The sequence below is a fragment of the Amblyomma mixtum genome, chromosome 8 (genome assembly GCF_055824585.1).
Source record: "Amblyomma mixtum isolate Tamu chromosome 8, ASM5582458v1, whole genome shotgun sequence".
Classification (NCBI taxonomy): domain Eukaryota; kingdom Metazoa; phylum Arthropoda; class Arachnida; order Ixodida; family Ixodidae; genus Amblyomma; species Amblyomma mixtum.
The window spans coordinates 93,510,354-93,529,497 of NC_143019.1; the positions used below are offsets into that span (position 1 = coordinate 93,510,354).

Genomic DNA, 19,144 nt, shown 5'->3' on the forward strand with positions numbered 1-19,144 from the left:
ATCTGAACACACAGGCGAGCGTTCTGGGCTCTCGTTGCCCAGTTTGGGCTTCGAAACAATACCTGACGATACAGCATCGTCGTCAGGGTCCGTGCTAATCGATACATCAAAAATATGTGGTGCAAACACAGCGGAATTGAGTGGAACGGGGTTTTTTCGAGCGAGCGCCATTCCCGATGATGACGGCATGTTCGGAGCGCCCGACGCCGCACACCCAACTTCAAGCGTGTCTCAAAAATTGCCGCTTTTTGGCAAAAATATAAACTAAACAGGAAGTTGAAGTTTAATGTGTGAACAACAAACCGAATGACTCAGCAAGTCCGTAGCGGCCGCGGTCGCGCTGCCGTAGCGCTTCGAATTTTTCGATCACCGGTGATCGAAGCACAGTGGCGTGGTAACGAAAGAGTTAGCTCCCGGGTGCCGTAAACGATGACGCATCGCGGAGGCCATCGGCGGCTACGCTCCTAGGCAAGAACAATGAAAGCTCACTGCGAGTTGACGCAAACCGTGTACACATCGACGCTGGAACTGTTACTGATAGTGACGTGGTCGCAGCTAGTGCCCGCGAACGAGCGAAACTTCGTCTTGAATCAATGCCAGCGACAACACGGACGATGGAACCCTTCGTCGCCTCTGTTTCCGCGGCGTTGGCAGCAGCTCCTACAGAGTCGGTGCACACGTCGGTAGCGGATCCTGCGGCGTCGTATGTGATTGCTCACCTCCGTGCACTGAACTCACTTTTGAGTGTCGTGCAATGCGAGATTTGTCGCGGCTCCGTCCATTTGTGCCTTGGTGATCGCAGTTATGGGCTCGCAACAAAGTTGACCGTCGTGTGCGGTACGTGGCGACGAGATTGCGGACAGTTAAAGCTCAGGGAGAGTGGAAGGCCAGAAAAAGTGCAGCCCTTTTACAATTGACATGCTTGCTTGTCGCGCGATGCTCTCGACCGGCAACGGTCAGACTGTGTTCAACGATATATTTGCGGGAATGGGAATTTCACATCGTGGAATGCGTAACAAAACATTTCAACGCCACCTGAGGAACACACTGAAACCTGCAGCCTCACGGGCGACCGAAGCTGCCATGAGCCAGTGTGCACAGAAGGTGCAGGCACTCTGTAATGACTTGTGCTTTGCGCACAAGGGCAGTATTGCTGTTTGCTTTGATGGCTCATGGATGACTAGAAGTCATTCTTCCCACATAGGCGTCGGGGGGCCGTCATGGAGCATTTTATCGGGTATGTGCTCGACTATTTCGTACTGACAAACTTCTGTTTCGGCTGTAAAAATGGCTTAAAGCCTGACAGCGAGGGTTATGCTGAATGGGAAGAAAGCCATCAGTGCCAGAAAAACGCTGAAAGTAAAGCTGGGCAGATGGAGGTTGAAGCTGGCCTGATTCTTTTTGAGCGGTCCCTTCAAAAGCACCACATGTGCTACACAACTGTTCTGTGCGACAGAAACAGCAGGACGTTCAGTGCCATTTTTTGCGTATGGCTTTGTTGAGGTTATGAAGGAGGACTGTTAGTCGCATCCAAAAAAGAGTGGGGACTGCGCTCTGCAACTTGGTACAAAAGCACAAGGCAGACGGCAAGCACAGCCTTGGCGGAAAAGGCAGCTTAACTGCCGAGCTCATCACCAGACTCGGCATATACTATGGCCGTGCCCTGAAGTCACATGAGGGTGATGTAGACGGTATGCAACGGGCAGTGATGGCGACTTACTCCCATATCACCGCAACTGATGGCTGCCCAAACCATAGCCTCTGCTCGACTGGTGAGGGCTGTTGTTGCCGCCACAATGCTGCCAAGGCAAAAGGTGAACCTCAGCCCAAGCATCAGTACAACCTACCGAGGGATGTTGCAGAAGCTCTTCTGCCTGTGTGCAAATGCCTGGCTGAGAAGAGCCTACTTCAGAGGTGCCAACGGTGCAAGACGGAAAACTCGAATGAGAGCTTGCACTCTGTTATTTGGAGCCTGATTTCTAAGGACAGACATTCCTCACTGTTTGCAGTGCAAACAGCTGTTGCTGAGGCAGTACTCCGCTTCAACACTGGCAGTGAATACACCACAACTGCAATCTGCACTGCCTCCAGGAGAGCGAAAGAGAAAGACTTGTGCCGCAGCTCCAAGAAGCGAGAGTTGGCTATGGGCATCAGGAAGATGGCAAAAGGGCGACACAGAGATGCCATGCATCCAGATTATGCCCCTGGTGCATTTCTGTGAATTTTAACTTATTCCTTTTACATAAACAGTTGAAAACGTTTTTCCTCATTTTCCCAAAACAACAGTTTTGACTACAAGGGTAGACGTGCAGGCTAGTTGGTGAACCATGATTCCTGAAAAGAGTGCAAAAGGGTGTCTTTTGCGCTGTTTTAAGGAACAATTTTGACACATTTGCAATAGTGCAGGGATGATATCTTGTGTTCTAAGTGTTCTACCTTTACAATTATTTTTTTTTGTTGGAAAGGTGAACTCTTAGAGCTTGCAATAAGACTAAAACACGACCAATTGCCAAATAGTATAATTTTAAAACAATACAATTTGTCAGAGCCGCCATATTTGGTTTTTCCAGGTGAAGATTAATGTGCTGTAGCTTTTGTCCAAATGGGTCTAAAACATCCATTTAACCTCATTGCACACAGTGGACATTCTAGAGCATGCCTGTATGCTAAACTTCACTGTGGCCTTTAATGTTACTTAATTAAATTACTGGCATGTTTCAAACAAAGATTTCAGAATATTTTGAGAAAAACTTGTTTCACAGCAAAAATAAAAGCATATTTGAAATCAGCATGGTGAAATACATGAACTGGGTAAGTTTCGTAAATATCCATCAAGAAGTAAGAAAAATAGTTCTAGGAGGGGTGTTCCGCCCTTAATAGTGGGCTCGACTAAGGGCGGCACCTCCAATTTGGCAGCCGGTAACTTAAAAAAAGAAAAAAAAAGTCAGCCGAAAGGATTGCATTTCACTTGTTTGTCATTCTGCCTGTGTGGCAAGTTCAGCTGGGAGCTTGCCAGGTGATGACTATTGCCATCACGCTCATTACGAATTTTGATGGAGGTGAAATTCTAGAGGCCCGTATACTGTGCGACGTGAGCGAAAGTTAGAACTCCAGGTGGTCGAAATTTCCGGAACCCTTCGCTACGCCATCCCTCATAGCGCGAGTCGCTTTGGGACTTACACCCCCTTAAATCAAATCAAACAACCATGCCAACGTCCCCTTAGAACTGCCATCACATGGAGGACTTAATGAGTTCTTTTAAAAATTGTGCGTGTTTGTTCAAAAAGTGCTCTTTTTTTATTTGCTTACGCCGTTTCTCTGTTTCCAGGAGCTGCAAGGCTTCAAGCACAACCCACTGCCATGTGGTGTGCTTGGTGCCTGGAGTTTTGAGCCTGGCTTGGAGAACAGCTGCAACACTGCTGCTGTAGTGGCGGCAAGGTGTGAGTGCTTGTTTTTTCTTGCTTCAACCTTTTTTTACAGAGCTGCAAGGCTGAGTCGCGAGCTTCACACCATTGTAGAGCTCACTCTGCTACGGGAAGTGTGGTCGATGGGGCCATCTGTGATTTATCGACCTCAGAAGAATCAGCAGTGATCAGGTGCTGAGGCATCAGTTAGTGTACAGCAGCAGCAGCGATATGGAGACCAGGCGAATGCTGTGGCAGGCAGGGCATTGATTAGGTGAGGTCGAATTTCCCCTCACAGTTACGAACAGCGTATTGCAGCTACTGTGTCACGGATTGCCACCAGGACATGGGCTCCAGCTGTGTTGGTGGCGTTGCTACCAAAGCACCGTGTCGTTCACAGACAGTTGCGGCCGTTACTCCTCCAGTGGCGACAAGGGCTGAGGAAGTGCTCCTACACTCGTCCGTGGGTTGTGTGGGTGCACTACAGTGCGTGCTATACTAGTGGATTTGTTCAGCTCAACTGAGCTGCTGGCTACGGGGAGGCTGAACCATTGAGCATGGTGGAAGTACAGTAAAGTCTCGTTAATTCAAGCTTAAGGGACCGGGCAGCGGTGCCCCAGCTGTGCCTTTTGCGCTTCTGATACATTCTCATTTTGCGGTGCCATTCTGGGCCACGCTGATGTATTTCCTGTGTTGTCTTTGTGGAGAGGATTGCGCATCTAGTGCTCGGACGTCCTTAGCTGTGCCTACTTGGCGTAGGATAGCTCGTCCAGCTTGGGTGGTTTGAAGTCTTAGTGTTTGAGATGCATGGATGGCTTCTGTTAGTTCTGTAAAGGTTTTGAAGATTCTTAGTGCGATCAGACGCTCCGTCGAGGTGTTTTTAGGAAGGTTAACGGCCGTTTTGTGTACCCCCCTTATGATAGTGTCAACTTGCTGCTCCTCTCCCCTTGTTAGTGTGTGAAAGGGCAGTCCGTATGCAATTCGGCTAAGTACTAGTGCTTGTACCAGCCGAAGAGTGTCTTGTTCTTGCATTCCTTGGCGATGCTTGGTAATGCGGCTGATCATGCAAGCTATCTGGTTTGGTTTTGAGAGTCTGGATGGTGTGGGTAACCCGGAGGTTGCTCTGTATCCAAAGACCGAGAATGCAGATCAGGTTAACTTCCCTGATGGCTTGAGCCTCGATCGTGAGGTTGATGGGATCTGGAGAGACGTATCTCGGGCCATGCACTTGTATGACCTCCGATTTCTCCGGGGCGCAGTGGAGGCCGGCCGCTTTGAGAGGCGAGGTCCTCGACGATCCGGGCTGCTGATATCGCCTTTATAACTCACAGTCTTGTTTGGGAGCAACTTAAAATAAAGTGCGGTTTCATCAGCATTGAAGACATCACTGAGCGAGTAATCAGCAAGATACTCCTTTAGTTCACCTGAGACCCAATTTTCACAGGTTTCTTCGTCGACTGCGGCTGCCTCTCCACAGACGTTTGTAAACGTCAGCCCGTGGCGGGCCTTGAAACGAGATAACCAGCCTTCCGATGTGCTGGAGTCGCTCATGACCATTTGGCCAGCGAAATCCGCTGCCTTCGCAGCAATTATGGGTCCACTTAATGGAATATTCCTGCTGCGAACATCCTTTATTCATGTAATGAAGTCTCCATCTCGGGGTAAGCCGACGTCCGTAGTCTTTTCCGCGAGGGCTCGGTCTCCTTTTGGTAGTAGTCTTGACGTTGGTAGACAAAGTGCTTTTTTTGATGGCATATTTCTCGGCAATCGCTGCCTTTGTAAAGAGACCACGTTCGACTGGCTGCATTATTTCCACTTTTGTTTTTAAATCCTTTGCCGAGTATTTTCCACGGCTCTCCATGACTGGCACAGTCGATGAGACGTCACCAGCGAGACACCAAACCAGCGAGCAAGGTCATGCAATATGCGACAAGAAAAGACTACTTGTGGTGCTGCATTCTTTTGGCGGAGCCGGGTTTCAGGCTTCAGGCGTCTTCGACTCTGCCGGCACCCCGTGTTGTGGACCTCTCCGCAGGCTGGGCAGCACGGGCAGCAGGTACGGTGTTCATCTGGATCCCTCGTGCCACAGTTGCGGCAGATCTTGACGTCTGGTGTTGGGCACACGTCTGACCAGTGTCCGATGCTTTGGCATACCTAGCAGACTTGTCGGGTGGGTTTGTAGGGGTAGCATGCGGTTTCTCCTCCGTAGTAATAGACCCAGCGGGGAGGTGTCGGCGAGCTGAACGGGATGACTGCTGTCGTTGGTTTACCGAGCATGCGGGCTTGCAAGATTTCAACTCCTTGGATTCGAACTCTGAGATGGGCCATGAGCTCGTCCGCCGGAGTGTTTGGTTTCAGTCCGTGTATGACTCCTCTCGATACTGTCTGGTGCTGCCACGTATGTATTGAAGAGGTATTTCATGCCTTCGAGCGTGATCTGGGCGATTTTCCTTAGTATTTCGGCTACCTCCTGGTGAGGGGTGCTAATTATAATGGTGTAAGAGCCCGGCCGCACACAAACCGGGAATTTAGAATCTTCTACCTAATTTTCACAGGCTTGAGATAAAGCTCGGAGTACTTGGCGGTTGGTAAAAGTCTTGACCAGGAGGCCTTTCTTGGGCCGTATTACGATTTTGAAGTCACTCTTCGAAAGAGGCAGAGCTTGCGTCGTTTTATAGGGGGTGGGTTCGGCTTCTGCTTGATGAGCGAAGTCGATGATAGGGTGTTGGTAGGCGCGAGAGGGGTACCCGCAATCACAACTTGCTGAACTTTTGCAAGGCGGCGTTTCGTGCGCTTGTAGAGGTTTAGCGTCCAGTTGGAGTAAGGGTCCTTCGGCGCCGTCCCCAGCTTTGGTCCCTCCTCCTCCGAGCATTGCCCAGAAAGTCGGGATGGAATGTCCTGGACTTCCATTTTGGCTGAGTCTTGACTTCTTGCGGCAGTGGAAGGCAGCGAGCACAGCCTACTGGGGCCTGGCTGGGGAGCGATGCAGTTATCCATATGCTGCGTTGACATGACGCACGGCCTCGCCATTCGCTGCTGGAGCGGCGTTAGTCTTAGCGCATTGGCGCCGTCTCGGATGTCTTCAAAGGCAACTTGTTCAGTAAAAAAAAGCACGCATGGCCAACAAAGTTCTCGAAAAGGTGCAGGGGGTGGTCCAGCGGCGTTAGGCTTAGTGCATTGGCGCCATCTCGGATGTCTTCAAAGGCAACTTGTTCAGTAAAAAAAGGCACGCATGGCCAACAAAGTTCTCGAAAAGGTGCAGGGGGTGGTCCAGCGGCGTTAGGCTTAGTGCATTGGCGCCATCTCGGATGTCTTCAAAGGCAACTTGTTCAGTAAAAAAAGGCACGCATGGCCAACAAAGTTCTCGAAAAGGTGCAGGGGGTGGTCCAGCGGCGTTAGGCTTACCGCATTGGCGCCATCTCGGATGTCTTCAAAGGCAACTTGTTCAGTAAAAAAAGCACGCATGGCCAACAAAGTTCTCGAAAAGGTGTAGGGAGTGGTCCAGCGGCGTTAGGCTTAGTGCATTGGCGCCATCTCGGATGTCTTCAAAGGCAACTTGTGCAGTAAAAAAAAAACTCATGGCCAACAAAGTTCTCGAAGAGGTGCAGGGGGTGGCTAGCCAGGCTTGAAATGAAGATTTTGGGAGCTTGGATGAGGTAATTTGGAAAAAAGGCAGGAAGTTGACTGAGCCCATATGGAGCGCCTCCGCTCCGCATGGCTCCTCAGCGTTCCTCCCCAAGAGCCGAAGGCATATGATTGCTCAGCATCAGTGCTAGAAAAGCATCTTTGCTCGCGTAAGGGAACATTTGCCTGACATGTGGATGTCTGCGCTTTATAGGAGTGGACAACACTTATCAATTCCTTTAGCATGGCCATTCTTTAGTCGTGTTGTCTTTGCCTGGCAGCCTCCGCATTGGCAATTATCTTCAACAGGCTTTCTACAGGGGTGTCCCTGCGACGCCTTTTTCTTCGTGGCTGAAGCTGTGGCTCTGCTTGGGGCTCGCTTATTGGTTAAATTTCTTCCCTGTAAAATGCATGAGAATGACATTCCTTCATGTCATCACAAACAAAAACAACTTACCCTGAGGCAGTGTCTTCAGGTTATGGGAGTTGCTAGGCAGTCAGAACTCTTCCCTGTGTCAGCAGCACAGTTGGTGTTATGTGGTGCTGTTATTCTAGCACGTCTGCCAGCTCACTGGAAAATTTAAGAAGCTTTTATTGCTGTTTGGAAAAACAAAGAACAGAATTGAACTGAATTTACTTACCTCTTGTAATCGCATGATACTCGACAGTGGCCTGATGAGTTGTTTTTTACTTTTTTTTTTTCAAGCTGCGCTCTAGCAATTTTCATTTATTTTCTACCTGAAGCGCGGTCAGGTTTCCGCCGAACTCTGCATTTACAATATCCGCCAGCTTCGTCCGCATCAGCTTCTTTGTACTGTAAATGTTGTAGTAATGCGTGTGCATGCAAGAAGCCAAACAAATTAAGGCATGTTACTGCTAGGTAATGACAACTTCGTTTACTGGTAATGCACGACTTATCTGAAGCCGCCTTTCTTGCTCCCCAACTCGGTGAGCTCCTTGTACTTTGCGATGAGAAAGAGCGCCTTAGGTCTCGGCCAAAATTCTCTTTCTCCATCAGGGTGGGCATCGGGAATTAACGGCTGCCAGGGTTGAACCTCTATCCCCTTCATTACTATTCGAAATGTCTGCTGCTGAGGCCGTAGCTCCTTGGCTTCCATGCAGCTGGGCACTTCCAGCTCTGCCAGTCTTGTTCACAAATAGAACGCTGACGCAGAGGCCGTCTACGAAAAATAAAGAGTAAAGAAAAAAACAGGATCAGCAATCCAGCGGGATATGAAGAGCTGTGCAAGCTGCGTACCCAAGAAAGTTGCCACTCATGTGCTGTTGTTATCGCCGTCACGCGTGCTCAAGTGGTCTGTCCTGTAAAGCAATCCTCCTTGCTCTCCGGCCACATTAACACCGTTTTCGTCCACGACGGGGAGCACGTCCCTTTCCTAGTTATCGAGAAACAACTTCATCTCGTCTGCAACTGCCGGATTGCGGCACCTCGTGACCTCGTGCACTGAAGAGAACTGACAGCGGCACAAGTGAAAATGTGCAGAGAACTCGTGCACGAAAAGGCTTGCACAATGTCGAATGAAGTTGCGGCAGTGCAGGTTGCGTGCGCTGCACTCGCAAAATCGAGCACCAGAGTGCAGCACCCGTGAACTAGTGCAGAAAGTGCAGCCAGATCGAGGAGACTTAGAGAGTTGGGGTTGCGTTAAGAAAGAGGAAGGGGAAGTGACAGGGGCCTGCCTACTCAGTCTAGGGGGTGTTGGTCCACTGGGAGCTGAGCCTCCCACTGCCTGCTTGTTGATAGAAAAGAAGGGGGGTGGGGAGGAGAGAGTACTAGTGGGAGAGCGGACACAAATGTGCAGCTGCCTGTCTGCACCTAGCTGTGTCTAGAGACACATTGAGGGGGGAGGGGTGAGGAGGCAGTGGCCACTTTTATAGGGGGGTGCGGGGTTCACGGGAGACTACAAGAGTATCCAAGCGCCGCAAAAGTTGCTCGAGTCTGAGGCAGCATTTGTTGTGCTCAAAAAACGATTACACTGCGAGATCATGATAACTGAACGGTTTTGCAGTAGGGGCTTTGCATGAACACGGGGCAATTTTTTCCACGAGGTGTGCAGCCATGAAGTTTTAAAAACGAGTTTTTGGCGCAATGTTGTCGACGACACTGTGCTAATTCTACAGTTCGAGTGTCGGTGTTCGCGTAGCATCACGTCCGTGCCATTGACAAATGTCCTAACAACAAAATTCTATGACCCAACCACGCATTTAGACCGTGTGTCTAGCCGGATGGCGCGAATCAAGCGTGACCGGCTCAAGCATGACCGGCCACTTTTCTGCATCCAAGGCACCGCGGTTTTCTGGCATTGCAAAACGTGAGGAAAAGTTTATTTTCGTGTGGATTCTATCACAGGAGGCACCAGTGATGTGCTTCCGACGAGGATTAATGGTTCGAATGTGCTGCACCATGGAATTTGGCCCTGCTGAGCTGGGGGCACTCTGCACTCGCTTGGTACCCGTTACTAGACAGGCCGTCGGTCGTGGGTTTGGCACTTTTGTGGCCTCTTCTATGCCTGCATGAGTCTGATTTGTCGGCAGTATTAATTTGACACTGCATGCGCAAAGGGCGATGCCTCCGCTCGCCACTTCGCTCTAAGCGGATCAAGCTTTTCATGCGCTTCGAGTGATGTGGCTTAAAATGTATGCATTTGGGTTGGGACCGGAAGAAATTTCGAATAAAGTGATATTTAGTGTAAAACGATTTTGTTATAACGAGGCATCAGTTGGGTGAAGTTGGGTGTTCGAAGACAGGGAAGTATGGAAATTTGCCGTCAGGTTCTTTAGTAAAACTGAGGAGAAAAGGAATTAAGAGTTTGACAGACATCATATTCCGTAATGAGAATGTTGTCATAGTTGTGTAATATTAGAGGCTTGTGGTGTGTAGGGTTAATAGTTTTCCAAAACTTGTTAGGGTTGGTGCTCAGTATTGATGTTAATACTGATGAGAAATAAGGAATGTTTGGTTTGGCTTCCTAAAGTTCGGAATTTTTTTTTTTGGCAGACTGATACAAACTGCTTGGAAGTCCCTCATATGGTCGGAGATTTTATTAGCCGGCGTCAATTTGACCCACTTTTCCTCGAGAACGGCCGCAATGGTCTCACAAAACTCCCTGTATATGGTGTTGACCGTACACCTTCCCAGGTCAAACAGGTGAGCGACTGTCCGATCCTCAGCTGAGGAACACAGTTTGTAATAAGAGAGTAATTACCCCCCCTTTATTGCAAATCTACTCCACCTTGGGGGATTCCCCTAAACATTTGAGGAACATAGTTTATAAAGGGCCACGGCCACTCGCTTCTCTATGGGAGCAGGCTCTCGCATATTCGTTGCCTGTCGCGTCATCATTGGTTGGCAGGAATCAACAATGTATCGGAACGTCGTTTCCGACACACGGAACGATTGTCTGTAGGACTGTGATCCCAAGTTTGGCAGTACGTTCTCGAACCATCGCCCATCTCAATGATGAGCCCACACTTGCCTTCGTGCATGGCGTGGTGATGACAGTGTGATGAGTGTGCTGTCGTTGATCAACAACTGCTTCTTGATCAAGCGCACCCTGTCCATTGCTGCTTCAATTTCTATGTCCATTGATCAATCGGTGCCGTAGTAAGGACAATTTCGCACTTCTTTTTGACGCGCTCTCGTCACTCGTGGCTGAACGGACGAACATGCACACAAAACAAGTTTTCCACAGAAGGCATTTTCTGAAAACAGTGCGCACAGTAGAACGACGAGTAATTGCCTTTTGCATGTTGGTATCCTGGCGGCACATGCTCTCGCAAACGCCCACGACGTGCTCAAATGTGGTGCAGTTGATCCTGAAATTTTCGCGGAAGCTGCTGTCTGGAAGATGTGGCAGCGTCGTTTCGTACCGCGAGTTTGGGCATGGGTACATCCATAAAGCTCGCTGCCGCTTAAATTGAAGCATCGCCGCCAGCAAGAGGCATTTAGATCACCTCTGATGACGCCTGCTTTTCGCTTCCATCATGTTGATGTCGGCGCTCAGAGCAAACTGCTGCAAGCGCAGGCGTTGGAAGTGCTGCCTGGTGTGCCGCAAAAGCAGCCCAAAATTGAACGTCGGCGTTGTCCCCAATGCCCACCACAGGCCTGCTCAAAGTCATCACAGCCGATGTGCTCAGTGTCAGAAAAGAATGGCACACTCACAGGACACAATATTGCACACCCAGAAAGTAAGCAGGCAATGAGGCTCCGCACCTGACTGCTCTAATGGTGCACACGCGTTGCGATTGCTGTCAAAAGCGGCACAATGCTCCCATGGCGGCTCCTAGGAAAGTAGTGGCTACAGGATTCTGTCGGCTATAAAGTCAACTATAATCATTGTTCCTTTTCCTTTTAGACTTCCTATTAGCTTTTCATGAATGTCCGCACATGCCAAAGCAGTGCTCTACCCTGCAGGTGCTAGTGCGAGAAACATCCTTTCTTTCTTTCATTTATCCTTTATAAAGTAACGTAGTTGTTATTAATAATACACCGCTGTAGGTGCAATCAGAAATTCACAATGGAGGTAATCACATGATAGTTTGTGCTAATCATGGTTAATCCCTATTACCACAGTTAACCTTAACTATAGTTAGGCTGTCTGTGTAAAGAGGTGGCTCAGGGCGTCGGGCATGGTTGGGTATGTCTACGTAGGAGAGCTTCAAGGCGATGGCAGTGGACGTGGGTAGCAGCCGAAAAGCGGAGCATCCGCTTTCCAGACAATTCCGCGGTCACGGCTGCGGTGTGGCGCGGGTTTGCTTCGGTTTGTCAGGAGGCAGTGACGTCGAGTCAGTGTATCATGGTTTTGGACGGCATTTGGTCGTCGCTTCGCTTGATGAGTAACTCGGAAACAAACAGCCGCAGTCCACGTATAGGCAAAATATGTGCCTTTCAAATACAATCTTTATATTACCTCAAATATATTAGCGAAAAAATAGTGAACAATTTTTTTAGGCAAATGTCAAACTTGTTAAGTATCAACTGGTGACATCAGGTGGCCACCAAGTTGCGGCGTAGGAGGGTCTTGTACATTGCGTCGATGAGCAACCTCCCCCTCAAAGGTCGATGCTTTTAGTTTTCCTGGCAGGGGCTTGGCGACCTTCCTCACACCAATGAGGAGAAGAGAAACGACATGGGGATGGTGACCTGCGTGTCCCGCCGGCAGATTCGGCCAGATAATCGTTGATTTCCGTGGGTAGCTGCCTAGGCTGCGGACGTGGTGCATCGGCAGGATACCTGCAATTGCGGTACAGGCGGCCAGGCTCACCGCAGTGATAGCAGTGTGGACGGTAGTTGGGAGTGCGCCAGATGTCACTTTTACAGGGGGAATAAATACGCTGGAGCAGGACGAGCAGGTGGTGGGGGCCGAAAAGGGGCCGGGGTTTTCTGAAGGCGACTCGGCGACGGCGGTGGTGCGCGACGAGCAACAGCGGCATATGTCATTAGCGGTGGGGCTGTGGACGGCTGAAAGGGAGCTGGGGTTGTAAACACCTCTTGCACCTCTTCCCGAATAACCTCGGAGGGGGTAGAAACCGTTGGCGCAGGCGGAGTAGCCGGGAACAGCTTCTGGAGCTCCTCGCGAACGACAGCTCGTACGGTTTCGCGAAGCACGTCAGTAGTATTGATGTCAGTGGCTGCCGCAGACATGGCCAAAGGCTGAAGCTCGTATTGCCGCAACCGCATATCGAGCGTCTTTTCCATGGTGGTGGCCTCCGACAGAAACTCTGCCACTGTGCTCGGTGGATTGCGAACCAGTCCGGCAAAGATTTGCTTCTTTACACCTCGCATAAGGTACCGGAGTTCCTTCTGCTCTGTCATATCTGGGTCAGATCGACGAAATAACTTCGCCATCTCTTCGAAGTACACCAGCACGCTTACATTTGGGAGCTGAGTTCGGGACTGAAGGAGCAGATCGGCCCGTTCTCTTCGAAGCACCATGGTGAAATCCTTCAGGAACTGGCCTTTAAATACATTCCACGTCGTTATAGACAACTCCCGGTTCTTGAACCACGTGCGAGCTGCGCCCTCCAGCGAAAAGAACACGTGTTGAAGCTCGGAGTCATCTGCCCATCTGTTGCACCGGGCCACGCGTTCAAATTTCTCCGGCCAGTCTTCCGAGTTTCGCCTGGAGAACCTTGGAAGATCGGTGGCTCCCGAGGCTGCTGCAGCACAACGGAAGGTGAGGTAATCGTCGGCTGCATGCCTATTTCGGGCTGGACGGTTGACAACGATGGCACTAGACGAACTGCTTGGGTCGAGCGATACTCCAGAGGCCCAAACTGGGGTTGAAGGCCTTGGAGCCGGCGGCTGCCATGGTGTGCAGGCGTCACCTCGATGGCAGATGAGCCTCACGGACTTGAATCTCTGCTTATTGGGGAGTCCGAGGCATGGAATGTGTTACCCAGCATCTCTACCAGATGTCACGCGTGGTTCAGGACGTCAGGCACGGTTGGGTACGTCTAAGTAGGAGAGCTTCAAGGCGATGTCAGCGGACGTCGGTAGCAGCCCGAAAGCGGAACATCCGCTTGCCAGACACTTCCGCTTCTTTTTTCTTAGGTTAGCCCAGGAGAACGATGACGACGAATGGACGGTGTCAATATAACCACAGTTATCGCAAACCGAGCTTGACGACCTCGGTTTGCGTCGTTAATCGAGAAGGTGGTTGCGTCTGTGGACAAAACGTGCCTGTAGGCGTCCAAGTGCGAAAAGCGCTTGAGCTGGCCCACTTTAAGAACATACTTTTTTGCTATAAATCATGTTTAAAGAGTAACGCATTAAAATAGGCATTGTGTGTAGTGCTGTCCGACGGCTCTTTTATGCAGCCTTTGAGTATCGTCGGCGGTGCAGCAACGTCCTGCGGTGCTCAAGCTGTGCATTCTACTGCCACAACATTGAAAAAGGTCTGGTCCCTGCCTTATTGTTACAGCAGGCGACAAGTTTGCAACGCTTGCAGCACCGGATTCCACGAACATACCGCAGTGGTGCTGCCCGCGAGTGCGGCGGACGACAGCGTTCTAGCGTGCTACTCCTTAGTTGTCGCTAGGTCTAATTTGTTTCACATTGAAGCCACAGCTGATTGCACTTTTGAGTTGACCACCGCTAGAGTAAATGGTGCACTTATGACACTGCTTTACTAGCAACCTCATTGTCTCATATTAAAAGAGTGATATATGATTGGCTTCAGCGACTCCTTAGTAACAGAGCTGGCATGTAAGCAGATCGGGTCAGCTGCGCTGCAATGGTGGTAGCTTCTACATGGCTCTGAACTTAAAACTAGCTTGTTTCATAGTTATACTCCTACCAGGAACTCTATATAGGTTAGCGATCATCAGGGAGAATTCATTTTTTACATTTCCTTACCCCAGGGCTTATTATATATGAGGTGAAGAAAGTTTAGCATGGTATTCTGACTCTATCACCAGGGATCCGTTGTAGAGATGTAGCCTTGGCACGGACGGCTTGTGGGAAGCGCGCCAATGTTGGCAGTGGAGGCAGTGCTGCCACTGGATAGCGCCGTCAGACGGCACTCTGTACTTCGTCTCACAAGATGTTTGCAAATGTCGCTTCACTCCGGATCACCGTGTCACTTCGTTCTTTTCACCGTAACCCAGAGCGGTGGCGAGCCATGTGATAATCGCAGACCATGATTTAAGTTAAGTTCAGTTTGGTAACCATGGCTAAGCAGAACTGCGGTTAGGCTGCTCATGTGACTAGGGTAACCGATGGCATCATGGCTGACTAATCGTGTAGTATCCCGCCAGTGTCAGGGCCTTATCAGCTCCCACTTCCTACAGGCAGATAAGGTCTGGACGGATTGGAGTGGTGGCAGTGAACTGTTTCAGGAGACCCGCTTTGCGCTTGTAACCTCTACAATTCCACTGCCAGATTTCTATGTGTTCTGCATTTTGGCTGCTTTTAGGCTGCGTGGCCATCTTGGGCGATTCGGAATGAGGTGCGACCCGCATCGCTGCTGACTGAGCTGGTGCAACTGCGTAATTGCGAGGGGCTCTGGCCGTGTTCGTCCAATGATGCTCGTTTACGGTATTGAGTTTGAAGTGCATGAATTGTAATTGTGTGTTGATTTAGAATAGCCTCGTGTCGCGCGAGTCTGTGGTGAATAGTTACTATTTTCTCCGTTAGTGTTTGGAGAATTGTGGACATTGAGACTTGCGGAGAGTTCAGTATCCGTTCTTCAATGTCGCGGAGCATTTGGACGGTTACGTCTTCTGTCGATTTTGCGAGGGGTGGCTCTGTGTCTTTACGTGGGTGCGGGGGTGCTCGATTCTGTTGGAGGACCTGCTCTAATTTGGCCATTAGGCCCTTAATTTTCGTGTTTTGGTCGGTTATCTTGGCGCTTTGGGACGCAATGGTAGCCTGCAACTGTTGGAAACGGGGGTCGTTTGTAGGAGCGGGAAGTCCCTGTACTCTCTCTGCCCAGCTCAGCTGCTTTTGGCCTTGTGGTGGCGTCTTCTGAGCTCGTTTTCCCCCGTCCGCGGCCGAAAGAGCTGGGGGCGGGTCTGGTGTCTTCGTCCGGGGTCTGGAGAGCGGCTGCTGCTCTCGCTGCAACCCGTAGTCTCCTCATCGTCCGATAAAAACCATCTGTTGTTGTAGATCTTAGGTCCCATGTCTTTACGGGACTGGTGAGTCGTCTTCTTGTCGCCTTTGTTAGTGGCGGGCCGTGGTGTTCTGGCTGGCTTTAGACGTTTTGGGCACTCCCAGGTTCCCGTCTCGTGCTGGCCGGCGCACAATCCGCACTTGGGTTGGCATTGGTGTGTTAGGGGTGGGTCCTGGGCGCCGCACAGGCACTTTGACTTCTGGTGTCGGGCAGACGTCCGGGCGATGTCCGGGTTGCATACATATCTGGCAGAAGTGCCTGGCTGGCCTGTACGTGAAGCACGGGTACTCGCAGCCGACGTAGTATACTGATCGGGGGAGTTTGGGTCCTTCGAGTGTAAGAAAGGCTGTCGTTCAAGAGCCTAGAATTCTGGCGTCTAAGAGCTCGATGCGATGGTCTTTGATGCGCACCCCCGCCATGAGGGTGTCGCGTGTCACCCGGGGATAGAGTCCGTGAATGACTCCTCAAAGCTTGGTGGCTGGAAAGGGGACGTACGCTCGCATGGGGTGGGGGCTCTCGTCCAGGGTGAGGTGGGTGATTTGGCAAAGCTCCGTCGCTGTTTCGTCGTGCGGGTTGCTGACCACAAGGATGTTGGACCCGACATGAGGTTGGAGTATGTACTTGTCTTTTATCTTGGTCGGGTCTCAGCAGGAATGAGCGAGCGCTGCCGAAATGACCCGAGCCGGGTAGGTCTTGAGTGCTAGTCCACGTGTCGGTCGGATGAAGACTTTGATATCATTTTTCGATAAAGGTTGAAGCTTGGAACGGCGAGTTCCCGGTTGACGGATTGCTTTTGATGATTGTCCGGACGTGTTTGGCGGGTTTCCACCCATGGAGGCAGAAGAGTCTGGAGTAGATGAATTTTGAGTTTGCCTGGCCTGTCTACGGAGCTTCTTTGCCTGTCGCTTGTTGAGTACATGCTCCCAGGCTGGACCACCGCCAAGAGGTGAGCCCGCATTCTCCACGGACGAAGAGGACAGAAGATCCTGGTTCTGTGGGGAAGTATCACGGGAATCCATTTCAGAGTCGTCGTGGAACGGGTTTGGAGGGTATGCATTCGGGTAGGTGCCGCATAGCGGTGTCGCACTGCTCGTCGACTACCCAGTGGCCATTTGGTGGTCCTGTGGCCTCACGGGAAATTAGTTCGATGCAAATCGCCAGCACGAAGCACGGAGACGAGGCGCGGGAGGCGAGCGGAAGGCCCTCATACCGTGGCGCCGTCGATCTGGCAAGCTGGTTCCGTGCCGAACCGGTCGGGTCGGTAGAGAGTTGGTCGGGGCAGCCGGCTCACAGCAGGCGATGGTGGGGAGAGATACTCGCAGCCTTCGGGGTCGGGTGGGAGTCCATCCGCGCATGTCTGCTACGGTCGGTGGGCGCAAAGCCAGTCCCAACTGTTGGTGGCTTGTCAATTGAGACATTGCCTTCCTGTTCACGGAATGATTGTCACTCACTGCACATAACACTCTGTAGGCAATATCTTTTTTTTCCAGCCCACATATTGCATCTTTCAGTGACTTGTGCAGAAAATCCCCACAGGCTTTGTGTATTCGTACGATGTGGGCGACTTCCTTGAGCGGGCGTGCAGCGCTCTTTATCATAAAGACGAACGCACTCATGGCAACTTCCGATGAGTGCAGTGCTGCAGCAGTTATATTGCCCCCTTTGTAATCAAAATGTGGTTTAATGTGGACCGCATCCACCATCAGGGCAACGAAGCGCTGGCTACCATCATGTTCTGAGATGCTCTCCATGGCGTAGGTCAGGAATGTAGGGCCATGATGTTCCTGTTTTGTGTTCATATTGAATGACGAACATATCGACCAGATAGTCATAGGGTGTGGCAGAGTGACATATCCATAGCTTCGGATGTATTTGTGTGCTGTGATATTGGAAAGAGTGCAGCAATAAATCATAAATTGAACGAGGTATCGTGCCACTCCTTCTTAAAAAAAAACATGTTCGGTTGCTCGCTCAGGAACTCTTTGGCTTTGTTGTCGGCTGATGTTGGGGAAAAGTTGTTCAACACCAGACGAATAGTGTTGTAGATGTCTTCGTTTGAATTGCCAGAATTTGAATTTATGCTTTTATCCCAATTTTGTGCTCTTTGAAGAGTTCCGTTATTTCTTGTTTGCTTCTGGCTGCCTTCGGAACAGGCAAGTTAGATCCCAGTCTTGTGAACGGCATCTTCATACTCGGGTCTGATTTTACCTCAGCTGAGTATTTGATCTACGGAGCTTCGTCCTCTACGACATGCACCAACGTGAGACACTCATTGGCCTCAACGGCATGCCAGAACTGTGGCTTCTGGTTTCTCACTTTGTTAATAGTGTTCCTCAAGCTCATGATCTTGTCCGCTTCTTTGGCAGTGCAAAAAGTTTGAATGGACTCTGGAATCGCGTTTTGCATTGAAGCAGCCTCCAGACGTATTCGCTTCGCCTCTGGTTCCCTCTTGCAATCCTTGTTTGTGACAAATAACTAGAACAGTCATGATATAATGACGGAATGGCACCTGGCTGAAGGCGCAGATGTGGCAACTCTGCTGTCATCACTCGACTGGTAGGATCGTCGACATGTGACGCCTCTCGCACGATGTTGTCGTCTGTGAAGTGGTGCTCACGGACCTAAAAAGAAATATTTGCCTCATATAAGTAACAAACCCATTACAAGTAAGGACCTATGACAAATTATTAAGCACACTTATACAGTCGACTCCCGTTAATACGAAGTTCAAGGGTTCGAAGTTTCGTTTACTCGAAGTTCAATAACTTTGAATTAAACGAACTTCCTGTTAAGCACAAAACAAAAACAGCATTTTATTAGTAGCGCAATCGAGTATTTTCTCTAAGAAAAATAGTCGGTCATCTTGCTCTGCTTCTTCTCGCCGAATCGCGCTGCTGAAAGAAAGTTCTGCAGGCTGTAGATGTGGCGGAATGCATCTTCCGCGTTACCTTCAGCGGCAAAGAAGCGCTCCACGAGAGCAAGGCCCGCAGCTGCATCGGCAGGCTCAGGTTACGGCTCGTCTTCAACATTGTCATCACTTTCCTTGGTCGATTCCTGAAAATGAATAATCTCCACAATCTCGCCATCAGTCAGTGCACTTCACGTTTCAACTGCCTTGTCCACGGCGACGTAATCTTCAAAATTGATGTGCCCGAGAGCATCACCAGGATCAGTTCCATCAAGCTCGCCTGTTGACGCTTCCTCCGATGAAATTGCAGAGGCATCCTCCGAAGAAGCTGCCTCAAAACCACAAGCCCTGAAGCAGTTTGCGAATGTCTCTTGCTTCACACAATCCCATGCTCGCGCTAGCATGTGGATGGCACTGAGCAGGCTCACCTCATATTTTGGTAGAGTTATCCATACACAAAATCATGCGCTCGAGGAGGTGCCGCCTCTATGGGCCTTAACATTCTTGATGATGCCTTGGTCTATTGGCTGCAGAACAGATGTTGTGTTACAGGCAAAAAGGCGAGACGTATTGCACTCAAG

The 19,144-nt window shown here is 50.3% G+C and overlaps 1 protein-coding gene and 2 pseudogenes across 1 annotated transcript in view; 2 read left to right on the forward strand and 1 right to left on the reverse strand.

Annotated features, from left to right (window-relative positions):
* The window catches only part of LOC149333531 (uncharacterized), a 31,736-nt pseudogene extending 29,515 nt beyond the window's left edge, over positions 1-2,221 (forward strand).
* The window catches only part of LOC149333532 (uncharacterized), a 119,331-nt gene that overhangs the window by 10,228 nt on the left and 89,959 nt on the right, over positions 1-19,144 (forward strand). Inside the window, exon 3 of the mRNA XM_089558708.1 lies at positions 3,329-3,440. The gene's annotated coding sequence lies outside the window, so the exon portion shown is untranslated. The remainder of the gene's footprint in view (positions 1-3,328; positions 3,441-19,144) is intronic.
* Positions 12,358-16,767, reverse strand: LOC149333533 (uncharacterized; annotated as a pseudogene).